The sequence below is a fragment of the Solanum pennellii genome, chromosome 10 (assembly GCF_001406875.1).
Source record: "Solanum pennellii chromosome 10, SPENNV200".
NCBI lineage: Eukaryota > Viridiplantae > Streptophyta > Magnoliopsida > Solanales > Solanaceae > Solanum > Solanum pennellii.
The window spans coordinates 21,015,572-21,030,190 of record NC_028646.1 but is presented as its reverse complement, the minus strand read 5'-3'; the positions used below and the strand labels follow the sequence as shown (position 1 = coordinate 21,030,190).

Below are 14,619 nucleotides of genomic sequence, written 5' to 3'. Positions count from 1 at the left end.
GTTGAGCTCTTGTTGTTGTGAGAAGAATATTCCTCATAATGTAATGTTGAGCTTTATGTGTGGTAATTGAAGTATTGAATTGTCTTGTGTAAATAATTTGATTGATGTTGTTAATGTATTGTTGTTAGTTGGGATTCTAGTCTTGAGTCTATTCCTTCCTTTCAAAAGATTTCTTTGTCATTTGGGGACGAATGTTCCAAGGGGGGGGGGGGNGGGGGGGGGGGGGGATAATGTAATATTTCGAAAATCCAAGACGTGTTCTAGCGCCTAACATAATTGTCACAAGGTTTAAACACTTCTTTAAGGTTCATTTTGATGAATATAAGTCAATAAGTAAGTCTAGAAACCAAAATGTCCAAGAACGTCCAGACGTCCGGAAACTAGTTCAAGGAGGTACTAGCGTCACTACACCATTTTAGGCCAACGACCACCCCATCAAAGTGTAGTCTAAACTGGCAAAAAGTGTGGACTTTGATAAAAGGCTAAGCTTTTGGACTTTAGGTAACGCTTTTTAGGGGGTGGCCTAAAGAAGCGTAACCTTTGACATTAGGCAACACTTTTTAAATGTAGCCATCAGAGCTACACTTATAAAGCGTGGCCAACGAGGTATAAGGGCACGCTTTGTAGTCATTCATTAGAATCACCTTTTTTTATTATACTAAACTTAAAAGTGTTGCCTTTGATTTATTATTGGTCACATTTAAAAAGTTGTCTTTTATATCTCATCTATACAACACTTATAAAGTATAACTTTTCTTGAACGTCCTACAACAACACTTAAGAAGTGTGCCAATGTTGTGTAGAATTTTGTATCCACAATTTTTTACTTTTAAAAATAAAAATTTTTATTTGCATATATCCAATATATAATCAAATAATTAAATATACAAGTGACCTAAAGCACAAAATTAACTAATAACTAAATAGAAGTTAAATGTTTCAAATAAATTTCGATAAACATGTCTTGTACAACCAATTCTTGGAAAGTGATTGCTTAAAGATCTGTACTATCAATAAATTCCAAAAAATCAAATGCATTCAAACCTATATGACAAAAGTACAAAAACTCTTCATCGTTCACTACAATATATCGAATTTACTTTTGGCCACATGCATTTCAAATTCATTTATAAGCCGCGGTATTTTCCTGCACAATAAAAATTAAATAATGAGTTAGTGAAATAAATCATGTATTTTTATGGTCAATTTAGTCATTTTTAATAATTCGCACCCCCATCCCAATGTAGTGATACTATTATAAAAAACAGGTCTCTTAGTTACTATTAAAACATATATTCCATATGCTAATAACATGCCACAGTGAGTAACTAGAAAAAAATCAATTTTACAATCTACTGTTGTTACAAAAACTATAAAATCCTAGTTCTACATGTATTACTAGACTCTTTTGGCAAATATGAACAATAAATCTGGAAGAAAAGAACAAAACACTTAAGGTAAACCTCATTCGACAAGAGTACACAGAATTAATATTGGTTTTATTGGGCAATCTTATTCATCAAGAAAATATAGAACTCTATAAAAAGGTAAACCTCATTCGACAAGAGTAAACAGAATTGCAGAAGGTACTAATTTAGAGAGTATCTCCAACTGTTGTTTGAGTATGCAGTATGCACCACAAAAATGTGATTTTACATTAAACTTTTACCACACACATAGATGTCCTTGACTTAATCTAATGAAAAGTTATATATTCAGATTTCTGAGCAAGGATATGGAATTGCACTAAATGGGGGTGTTCAGTCCACAAATACAATCAACAATGGATATGACCTACATGCATTAATGAATCTCCAGCTAAGCTAGCCACAAATACAGAAGAATTGGACATCAACAAGTATCATGCAGCTTGGGTAAATTCCTATCAGAAGAATTAGTCATGCTTTAAACTCTAGCTTCTTCCCCGATCTCATAATTTGATCCCACCCTCAGAGGGCAATAGAGAAAACATGACATTAACTCCACCACTATTACTTTTAGAACAGTCTACAACTGCACTACACAGAAGAATGATAGCTCTCTGTTTTCTAAACTAGACCTTCATTAGAGACACTTCTATGAATTCCATTCTTGATCAAGCTAGAAGGAGAAAGTTCAGAAAGCCTGTGAACATTAAGAAGTTATCTATGTAATGTTATTTAACTTAAATTAGGAATAAACACATGGGGATAATTATTTGTAACTTGTCAAGGTTTACTTCAGTAAATGTTTTGAATGAAAATGGTTGTAGATTATTACCTCTGGTTGGTGCCCATCAAGGATACTCAAATAAGATTTGGTTTCATGGAACTGTACAAGGCTGCATCAAGCTTGGAAGAAATTTTATTTGTTCCATGGCTTAATTTCTCGTTTGTGCTAAAAAGAGCCCCTTTAAAAGAATTGGCTCCTAAAACTTGAAAAAGATATTGTAAGATCCTCAGGTTTTTTCTGAGAATGCTCGTCCTACAGCTTAATTAAGACAATGATTGCAAACTAAGAAGGCTTCTATACACTCCCTTTTTCTGAATGATTCAAGACACTAGTAATGCACTACCCTGCAAACTATAATATAAAGGTTATAAAACTGTAGCATATATCCAAAATTCGATTAGTGAACCAAAATATGCTGTCAAACCATCAAAACAGGAAAAAGAATAAAAAATGCAAAATCTTGCCATATAAAGATTAACGTTAGGATCATTTTATAAGTATTCATGAGCATGTTTCTATTGTTATAAGGAGTGACACTTCCTACATGCACTGCATCAAAATCACCCATAATTAAGCACGTGAAACATTAAGAACCTCCGAAACACTGTGAAAGCGGGATGCTGGACAAGATATACTAATTCATCAGACACCTCTTTTTGTCAGCCAATTCAAACTAAGAAGAACACTGAGATTTAAGTCCAGACATGAGACTACGGTTGGGTCAACTTTGAAAGACCAGAAATTAACTACTCTTGTACAATTTAACTTTAGTTAACTCAACCTTAAACCTGAAGAGAAAATTGACTATCATTATACGGCTATACAAGCAAGTTGCTGCTTTTGGCTAACAGAATCTTAGGCATGGAGTTTAGTGCAATTACAGGGAAAAATTTTCAAAAGTTATCAGTTCAGCTACGAGGAACAAAAAAAAAGGGCAAAAAGTCTAGCTGATGTTATTCGGAAATTCATCAGCAAGGCTAAAGGTAAATCTATAATATTCAGATCAAATAGATAACAAAGGATGAGCAGAAAAAAAAGGTTTTACCTTGTGGGACATCTATGTTATTTCAGAAAGACCAATAGAAAGGAGGACATCTATACACCCGGCAAGGATCTATCTGTGTGAAGCCGACATATGAATTTAAAGAAAGATGCAGGAAAGGAAGGTTGCAAATGCTCACGGTACATAATAAAAGCATTGCACACAATTTATTATAAGAATATATACATGCTCAATGCAATGCATCTGAAATATATATGCTTGGAAGCACAAGTGAGAAGAACTAATGCACATATAAATAGGCATCATCCATCACATAAATGAAAGTCACCAAAAAGAAAAGCATAACACAATGAATGTTTCAAAGTTTCAAGAACTAGTGGAATTTCATTTAACGTACTTTGAGCATTTGCAACCTTAGAGTGACAAAGTAAAATTTATTATGATACTCAAAAAGTGCTACTTTAGCTATAAAAGTATGTTTAACAGTAACCAACGGCGGTGGTTACGTTCGAGGAATAAGGAAAATTAATTTCAGTATGAAAGTCATTACTTACAGCATTTGTTTACGTTACAGAACTTTCTTTACTAATATAATCTCAACATTACTAATGACACATTTTAGTTACCTTTTCATGAAAGGTTGTGCAAAAGTTTAGCATCACGTGTTCTATAACTAATATTGCCACAATTGTTTCCTAAATTTCTATGGAATAAAATGTGAAACAATAAAAAACAGCACTTCCATTCAAATAAAGGCAAGAAGAACCTTCACTTGAGCATGAAGATTATATCTCGATGATATAAAGAACTATTTGAGAACTTGAAAAGAAGAAACTTCATTTGCCAGATATGGGAATGTTGTGTGTGCTTTCAAGTTAAGTTTGAAAGATTAACTAGAACGAGTATGCATGGGATATTAAGATATGTGATCTGTTTGGTAACAGGGAGCTAGTGTTATTGAAGATATCACTTTATACAACTTTGACATGGTAGCAAATGCAACAGATTTTACTTAGCTAAGAAGCTGGGAAAGGAGGCGTTCGTGTCGTCTACAAAGTAATGTTTCTTGACACATGTCTATAGTTTTCCTGAAAAGTTCAAAGAATATGAAATAAATTAGATTCATTATCTGCGGGGAAAATTGCCAGATGGACAAGAAAACAGTCTTATATTTAGGGGCTACAGGAATTTATGAATGAGGTAGTCTAGATTTCTAGACTTCCAACATCGTAATCTTGTTAGACTCCTCGGCTGCTTCACAGATGGTGAGATGTGTAAATTTTGGATTATTATGTGTTCAAGTATATGCAGAAGATAGGACAAATGTCTCCACAGTTTTGTCAATTCTCACTAGTGATATCGCTCAACTACCTACTCCTAAACAACATGTAGTTACTGGAGGACATGCTTCACAACAACAAGAATCTTCTAAAAGCCAAGGGTCCGTGAATGTTGATACCATAATTGTATTGGAACAATGATTGGATGCAGAGTTTTCAACAGGCATGCGATTATGGATCATTTATTAGAATGTTGACTGAAGAAATCAGTTCCACACTAGATGTCATCTATCTCTCCATTTCCAAATTGAGCCATCAATACTTCTGTAATTTCTCTTCGAGCAATCTCTAATTCGGCCTCCAGCTCACAAGAATATCTACAAACCCTTTGATGATTTTCCTCTAATTAGTACTACAGCTTATCGAAAACAACTAAGCAATATTGAAATAAAGTTTCTGATCTATACTTGAAAATGCACTAGAGAAACAACGAAATGACTTTGACACTTATCGTAAAAAACATTAAAATTGTTCCAGCAAATAGAGAGAAGACAGAATCATCGTGGTTAACAAAGGAACAAACTAAGCTTAAGGCGAACTCAACTATGAACTCACGAAGACTAAAAAAGAGTGACAACAGATTAAAAACAAGCATTAAAACCTTTTGAAATTCCTGTAGAGTAGCTACTTACACTTGACGAAATCTGTATTAGGGACAGAGTATTATAGGTATCGCCAGCTTCAACACTTCAGTTCTTCGAAGAAAGACGACAAAGTGTCAGCTCAGTTCTTCATATAAAGCGACTTAGCTTCAGCTAGTACATTCAACATTAGAGAACAAACTAGACTGTCAAAGACAATCAGCCCATTTGTACGTAATACAACTACAAGCTAAACTCCCAAAAATCAACAAAATTTGTATCAACAACATAAAAACCCTAACTTAAAATTTTGATTGACACACAAGAATATCATAATCTTAAAGCTAGAATTTAGACTTTTGAAGATAAAATATCTCACGTGATGAACTCTATTCCAACAACCCTTAAGCTTTAACACATGAGGCAAGTTGATTTGTGAAGCATTTTTTTCCAATTTTGAACAAGAAATCTGATGGAACAGCTCTTTACCGAGGAACCTTTGAAGAAAACCGTGTTCTTCATCTCTTTCAATCTTCAAAAAGGAAGCTGTGAGAGGAAAATCGCTTCTTCAGTTCATCTTCAGAGAAATCATATTGTTGTTCAGTTCTTCAGCTGAAAATCATGTTCTTCAGCTGAAATTTGACGGAAATATACCGAAATCGTACTACAAATCGATTGTGATCTTCAGTTCTTCGATCTTGTTCTTCAGTTCTTGCAAATGGTGTTCTTCAGGTGAAAATGAAAGCTTCAGCTGATGTTTTAGGAAATGTTACATTTTTTGTTCTTTAGCTGAAAATAATATTTTTGTAATGTTTTATTTTGTTTGCCCAATAAAAATGGGAGGGAGAACAAATTTTATTTTAGAAAATTGGAGAGAATATAAAATTTTGGTGAAAACACTAAGGTCATATTTGTAATGTGTTGTTTTTACAATTATAAAAATAGCACACTTTAAAAGTGTGGCCATTTATGTAAATAGTTGTTGCAAATTATAATAATACTTATAAAGTGTAGCTTATCCCATTAAAGAGTACATTTTAGAAGTGTTGCTAATGTTAGTGTAGCTAAAAGTTAAAAACTTGGGCTACACTTTAAAAGTGTCCCCAAAAGTATTTTAGGCAACACTTTATAAGCGTTGTCCGGATTAAGTGTGGTCGTAGGCATAAAATGGTGTAGTTCGTGCCTTAGCCTATTTGACTAGCTTTTAGGGGTCAAAAATTTATGAAATTTGGTGGAAGGGTGTCTAACTCGTGTTAGGGTTGATTCATGGTTGAAACCTCCGGGTACGACTCCCCAAGGACCAACTAAGGGCCCTTGAGGAGGACCCTTTCGTTTTGGGGTCAAAAGCACTGCCTGGGCAGTGTGCACCCACGAGGGGAGTCGACGGGGCGTGTGTGGATCAATGGGGCGTCAATGCTATCGGGCAACCAACACTTAGCCATTTTGGCAAATGGTCCATTTGGACCAGCCTCTAAACTCATCTACGAACTGAAGCACGGAAGGGGGCAGGAGTCGTCGACTCACAGACGGACCGTTGGTCGAGGTCTCGTCTGTGAGGGCCTAACTTTGCTGCACGTTTTTAGTTGGTTTAATTAATTACTTAAGGGGTTAGGTCGTTAGTTGCGGGTTAATGGAAGTTAATTAAGTTAATTAACACCCCATATAAAGGCCCCAACCCCATTAGACTAATATAAGCTCTCATAACTCATAAACCCAAACTCTCTTCCTTCTCTCTTATTTCTCTCTCTAGTGAAAAACTCCATTGAAGACCAAGTTAGGGAAAGGACTAACGGCTGCAAAGAGTAATGTTTCTCCATCAATCTTCATCAATTATTAAGGTATGACATTCCTTTCACCTTTGAGACCTCTTTCCTTAAAGGGATCCATCAAAGTGATTTGAAAAGTTGAGTTTTCTAGTGGGTTTTCATCCAATACGAATTTGATGTTGTAAAGTGATTTGTGAATGATTGCTTTTGGATATTAAGAATAGATTAACGTGTATTCTAACTTAATTATGATATATCTTGATGGATTGGTCTAGTTTGTAGAAGATGACCCTTACCCCTTAACCCTACGTGATGATCTTAATATGAATTGTGTAATGTTGATTCATTTGACTTGGTTATTGGTTGAATCACTACTAGATGATGTTAATGTAGCAATCATGAATGAATCAGGGTGAATTCTTGAGTATTTGAATTAGTTTATGACATTGATCTACGTCTCTTATCTTAAGCTATGAACTAGCATTGAATTATGATTTAGTAATTCATTTAGCATTGTTATCATGTTGGTCATTGAATATTGATGATGTTATACTGTAATTGGGTTGAATTAAGGGTTGATGGTTAGACCTTGATGATGAATTATGATGGAGACTTGGTAAGTCTTGTGATCCCTATTCTTACTTAAATTATGGTAAATTGTGATTAAGTCATGATGTTGTATTGGAGTATGTCTTGTATTAGAATTGATAGGGTTGGTATGATGTTGAATTTAAATGTCTTGACTATGGTTTGTGAGGTGTTGGCTAAGATGTAAATGTTATAAGAATGGTGAATGATTAACCAATGTGCCTTAATATGAAGTGATACGTAAATGTGCTAACCTCACTTATATGAATTGTAATGAAAAGATAATACTGATGTAGTTCTTATTGATCTATCACGATGATGATGTTATACAAAGGCTAGACTCTTTGACCTAAAATAAGCTATGATGATTCATAAAGATATTAAAGAAATTTCAAAAAGGGACTCTATCTTAACACCAAGTGAACTAGAGTGAGGAGTGTCCCTTCCACATACGGAAGGTAGGATCACTAATGTATTCTTGAGATTGGAGACTACAATTCATGTAGCATAAAGAGGGTCCCAATTATATCTCCTAATTCTTGAACAATATTGCCTCCATAGGAATACTAGCTAGTGGATCCGTGTAGTTGCTATGTTTATGTTTTGGTCGTACCTTGGAAAGAAGTCTGCCTTCTTTCGGTTTAGGGTTCCATGACACCGGATTCCACATTAGCTCATGTGGTCTATGTTGGTTAGGTCAAGATGTTCCCAAAAGGTAAAATCAATTAAAGGAATGAACTCTAACTAGGATAACCTAAGGGGTTTAGCTTAGTCTGGGTAAGGGTATGGGACTCTACCTAAACATTTCACTAGTAGCCTTGAGAGAAGTCTTAGGATGATGTTCCTATATATGAATATGTTTATCACAGTATATGATATGTATATGATGAACTTGCACATTGTTGATACTATATGTTGATTTGTTTCACTTATTAATATATGTTAGTCTACATTGTTAAAGTAAGGTAATATGTACTCTTAAATGCCATGCTATGTAAAGTAGGATGTTAGTCATGATTCTTCATTAGGTTACTTGATTGAGTAAGGTTATGGGGCTTTTCTTGGTCATGGCACTTGTTGAGTTGATAAGGGTTGTGGTTAATTGTCTTACTTTGGTTATGTTATAATGAACTCTTATTCATGCTTGTGCTTATTTATGACTTGATGATAGTGTTACTTGACTATGTATTCAATTACATGATATGAATGTTGACTTGACTAAGTTTTGATGTTGTTGGTCTTGTGATGTACATGTCCATGACTTAATGAATATGTCTTGTTGATTTGGTATGGTCTTGTTGAATATGCATTAAGGTTTTCAAAGTAAATTGCATACTTAATGAATGTCCCTTTTAGCACTTTTTCATGATAAATGTGCATCCGATCTCATACTTAGTACAAGTGGTGTACTAACCCCACTTCTTCCTTTTCCCCAAAATTTTATGTTACGGTCATTGAAAGGCTTTTGGAGACAACTTTGAAGAAGATTTGGAATTCTTAATCATCCAAGTGGGATAGGTCCTCACTTTCCGATGGTGATGCCACTATCAAGCCTATGATATTGTTTTAGTATTCAAGACTCTAATGTTTCTTTCGTTTTCATTTGGATATTACGTTGTATGACCTATATGTGGTCTTGTTTCGTTGATGCCTTTAATTAATTATCATCGCCACAGACTAATACGAATTGCCTTTGAGTTTTTTTTCTTTGTCGGGTACTCAAAACTAATCTGTGTTGAGAGAATGACTGAACATCAGTATTTCACAAGGTCTAAAGACCCCATAGATTCATTTCTGAACAGTGTTTGTCCAAAGGCAAAGAAAATGAGGTAAAATTTCGAGACTAGTTATTTGAATAAAATTACTGTGATTGATCATTGCTGAACAGAACAAGTTGATTTCACAATTCTTTCAATAAATTGTTGAAATGAGGGCGGAGATGGATAAGACCCGAGATTTGACGAATCTGGCTATTATTTCCAACTTTCTTACTTTAGACAACGAAAAGCCTCCACTCTATTTTCCTACTTCGAATCCAAATCCTGCCATCATTGACTTAACCACCCATAAACCACATCATGGTAGCTCCTCACACCAAAAGTCACCAACATCTCAAAATCCAAATGTAAAAATTTTCTAGAATTTTCCTCCAGTCCATCAAATTCCTACTCAAATCGTCCAAAACCCACCTACCACTCAACCCATACCTCTAAAAACCACATTTCATATTCAAATATCGCCTTAATTGTACCCTCTTCTTACCAAACATTTTAAACCTGAACATTCTGAGAAGAACGAGAATGAGTAGAAGGTCATCAAAGGAAAGGTCGGCCAAAGCATCAGATAGGAAGTCATGAATGCAATGAATACACCCCGGATATTGTGGGGTTGAATAATGAAGATTTGTGTCGCCATCAACATTTGAAACTTCCATAAGGTTTTAAAGTACCAAAATTTGACACTTTTAGTGGACTTGAAAATCCTTTGACTCGTTTGAGGGCTTATAGTGATCAACTTATTGGAGTAGGAAAAGATGAAACTTTGTTAATGTGACTCTTTAGTCAAAGTCTGAAAGGGCAAGCTTTGGAACGGTTTATTTCTAATGAAATCAAGGAGTGGAAAAGTTGGATCGCTTTGCTAATGACTTTATTGAATGGTTTGATTACAATATAGAATTCATTCCCGATCGATACTCGTTGGAGAGAATCAAACAAAAATTCTACTGAAAGCTATCGTGAGTATACCTACTGTTGGAGAAGAGAGGTTGCAAGAGTTAGCCCTCCCATGATAGAGAGAGAGATTATAGAAGTCTTCGTGCGCATTCAAGAATCAGAGTATTATAATAGGATGTTGCTCATTCTAGGAGGAAAGTTCAGTGAGAGAGTCAAAATTGGTAAAGCTATTGATGATGGTCTTAGGACCAGAAAAATCATGAGAATGACTCCCCAAGATGAATCCCCATGGCCATTGAGGAGAAAAGGGGAAAATGCTTCTTCTATGTCATTTGAATTGCACCAAAAATCAAAAAGACAAGCTGGTCTTAATGTTCGAAAACCGTTACCATCCAAAACCTACCCTTTAGCTCCACAAAATCCCTAACCCATCCAACCAAACTACCAAGATCCACCACTATATTATCAAAATCACCAAGCTCCATTACAAAATTATCCAAATGTTCAATCAAGTTTCCAAGTAGCATTGCCAAATTACCCAAATTCCCATCATAGCTACCGAGATGCATAATAGTCAAATTTCCGAACACCAACACACCATAATCCTCCATGTTACCTCCAAGTACCTCAATCTGCAGGAAATAATTATTCAAATTTTTGAAGAAACCTTCTCGAGTCTTTACTCCTTTTGTTGAAAGTGGAACCCTGATTTTTGAGAGGTTGAAAATAGTTGGTCTTATACAATCAATTGACCCAAAAAATGTCAATGTCGATTCCAGAATTCACATGCCCAATCTTCATTGTGTTTACAATTCAGGAGGTGCTGGACATACCAGTGAGGAGTGCATCAGTTTGAAGCATAAAATTCAAGAATTGATTGATCAAAGAATTGTCACTCTTCAAACTGTCACTTCCAGTGCCAATGGTAATTCACTTTCGAATCATGGAGGATTCACTATAAACATGATGACCCAAAGTCTCAAACACCTCCTTGTATGAATGCCCCAAATAATTGTCAAATGTCTACGCTTCAACAAGGTCATTATGATCCTCCTCATCGGAGATTCTAGAAGAAACCTGCTTGGAATTTTACGCCGCTCATTTATAGTCGGACGAAGTTATTTGAGCAATTGAGTACGGAAGGTACTATTCATCCAGTTGGGCCTAAGCCTGTTGATACTAGCTCCTAATTTTACTAGGTGATCGAATGTCTGCATATTATTCTGACAATGTTGGACATGATACCGAAGACTTGATTAATTGGAAGCAAAAGATCCAGGACCTGATTGACCAGAAATTGGTCAGGACCACTACACCTAACGTCTACAGTAATCCTCAGTTATACTATGGAGGTAGTGGTATCAATATGATAGAGACGGAGGATGAACTACGCATGGTAAATACAATAGTCCCTACTGGTGCTAATAACCTTGAGAAAGTTGTAGCTTCTTCGAATATGAGTGAGAAACTCAATTTTACGAGCATGACACGCCATCAAGCTTTTTCTTCTGTGCCAAGAGAGAGGATCAACACAAGAATGAAATTTATCATGTTCCAGCGAAGTCTTTACCTCATTTATGTAAGTCCTTACAGGTAGAGGAATATGCCAAAGATGACGGTCTTGAAGAAGGAATTGGGGATATTTTTGAAGAAGATGATGTCGCTCCCAAGAAGATGATCAAGACACCAGGCATACGAGACGCCGAGCCGATGGAGCAAGTTCTTAATTGGGCATCTTCATTTTTGGTTTTAGTAAATATTTTTTTTTTGTTTTAGTAAATATGTTTTTTTCCTTGATTTTACAAAATATTTTTTTTAAAAAAAATAGGCCAATATCATATGATGTCACAAACTGAATAAACAAAATGGGATAAATAAAGATGAGTTATAAGAGTATGACGATTAGGTAATGATATTTAAACGACTTGTCAAAAATCTGAAACAAATTAATACTCAGGGTATGTTGAATCTGCATGATACAGAAACCGAGATTCTAGAAAGTATGAATGTGTCATAGAAGTCAGAATCAGGGTCCAACAGAGGGAAGACCAGAAAAAAGAACTAAACAACTTACTTAGAAAATGCATCGAAAATTTTGTTTGATTCCACGTTGTGATTGAACATACACATTCATCGAAACTTTTTCATTCCCCGTAATCCCATCGTTTGTTTGTAATCATCCTATGTTTTGTAGATAGAAACTAATTCTTTTAATGAACTACGTTTGACCTGAATTTGCAAGAGTAAGATACGTAGGCAGCCTATGTCAGCTTCGGTGACCCCTTTATATATTTTCCGCATATTCCTTTATGTTTGACCTGAATTCTCAAGAATGTGATATGTAGGTGGCCTATGTTGGCCTCGGTCAGTTTCTTTGAAAATTTCTTGTTATTGATAACCTTTGAGGGGGAACTACATTTGACCTGAAACCTATCTCAATGGAATACGTAGGCGCCACAATGGTTCGGTCATATCTGCCATAAGATTTCTATTTTTCCTTTACAGTAGAAACCGTGACAAAAATTGAGGACTCAAAAATTCTCGAGAAGAAGATCTCCCCTACAAGACAAGACTGAAGTTACGTTGAGAATCGTAACTGGGATAAAAGTTTTGAGAGGATCTAAAAAATTCGATGATTTTTTTCACCAACCTTCAGGATACTTCAACACAATTAACTGGGCACATTTGTACATTATTATGAAATGAGTTAATACCACCATCCAGAAGGACGTCATCGTAATTTTATCGATGGAATATCATCATTCTGCCAAAGGATGAACATCATCCTCTCTATGGATCAGCAATGGAACATCATCATACTATCAATGGAGCATGAGCATCATCCTACCAATGGATCATCAATGAAGAATCATCATCCTATCAATGGATCATCAACATCACTCTACCAATGTATCATAAATGAAGAATCATCATCCTCTCAATGGAGCATCAACATCATTTGACCAATTGATCATCAATTAGGAATCGTCATCCTATCAATGGAGCATCAACATTATCCTACTAGTGGAGCATCAACATCCTATCAATGGAGCATCAACATCATCCCACCAATGGATCATCAATCATTATCCTATCACTGGAGCATCAACGTTATCATCCTATCATGTAGCAGCATTATCCTACCAATGGATCATCGTCTTTATATCAATGAAGCATCATTTTTCACATCATATCAAGTAATCATCTACTTCGTCAAAATCGACAGAGGCTGACATCATAATATTTGTCAAAGATCACCGGAGTTTTACATGCAGAAAATAAGCAATCACATCACCAAATCCTCAGAAAATCATGAGTTGTAATGGATATACTATGTTCGAAAGCAACATATAGTGAACATTTTTATATGACATTTTTCACATCAAGAGTAACTAAAAGGCATCGTAAGAGATACTAACACTTTTTTTCCAGTTACATTTTCTACTAACAAGTTGTTTTGTCTTTGTCGAGAGCATCCAAAAGGATGAATTCTCAAATCAAACAACAGGTGCGGACGACATCAACAAGGATGCAACACAATGTGAAACTTATTCTTAGAAGGAACTCGGACATAGTCTGAAAAGGAGTATCAAACTCTTAGGATGCGAGCAGAGGAGCGACTTCCGCCACAATAAAACCACACCCCTATTAAAAGGCATGTGGGTTTTTATTTGGGTTTGTCAGTTTAAGTTTTGCATCCACAAATTTTTGTTTCTACCGGAAGCATCTTTCCAATCCGAGTGATAATACACAAAGAGCATTGGAAATTATGTCCGTGTAAGTTCTTAATTATTGGTGTGAAGTGCGCCACATTCATGACTAAGAGGTTGCAAGAATCTTTGTCATACTCGACTTAATATGTCGCTTTTTAGATCCAAAGGTAATATAGCATAATATTTTTCCTTTTTAACTAATCGAATCGAACTACAACATCCTGATTCCTAAGGTTTAAGTATATGTAGGCGGACTCAATTTCAAAAACTTGGTTGTATTCCAAAATTCTCTCTTAAATCATATTCTCGATAATTTGGTCCCTTCATAATTAGGTATCAAGATGACTTTTAAATTCTTTCAAATTCGTGCGTCAAATCAAGCTTATTGAACTACAAGTATACCGAATTCTCATGTAACCTTAGACATGGAGGAAACCCATCACCAGAGTTCGGCCATAAAACCTAAAGTTTGTTCCAAATTCCCTTCCGAAGGATGAATATGTGGTCGGTCAAAATCTTCTTGGTCAATTTCATTTTTCTCGAGTTTCTTGCATCAAGCTGAGTAAAATGAGGGACAGTTGTTGACACCCAATTTTTGACCTCCCCAATATGAATTAATCATCAAGATTTTTAGGATTCGAAATTATTTGAGATAATTGACTTTGAAAAATTCCAAATTATTTTCAAGATTTGTTTCATGTAATTTTGTAACTTTTTCAGAAATTTTAAACTATATATATATATA

The 14,619-nt window shown here is 35.2% G+C and overlaps 1 long non-coding RNA gene across 4 annotated transcripts; it reads right to left on the bottom strand.

Moving 5' to 3' along the window:
- Window positions 1–913: 913 nt before the first annotated feature.
- On the bottom strand, window positions 914–5,985 carry LOC107032386. Of its 4 annotated transcripts, XR_003574645.1 has the most exons (4): window positions 5,187–5,985; window positions 4,674–4,871; window positions 2,260–2,562; window positions 914–1,147 (listed from the first exon to the last, which is right to left on the bottom strand). It is a non-coding gene; the product is annotated as an uncharacterized LOC107032386 (long non-coding RNA). The 4 variants fall into 4 exon arrangements; XR_001458357.2 differs by lacking the exon at window positions 4,674–4,871; XR_001458356.2 differs by lacking the exons at window positions 2,260–2,562; window positions 4,674–4,871 and having other exon boundaries at window positions 5,187–5,984.
- Between the last annotated feature and the right edge of the window lie 8,634 nt (window positions 5,986–14,619).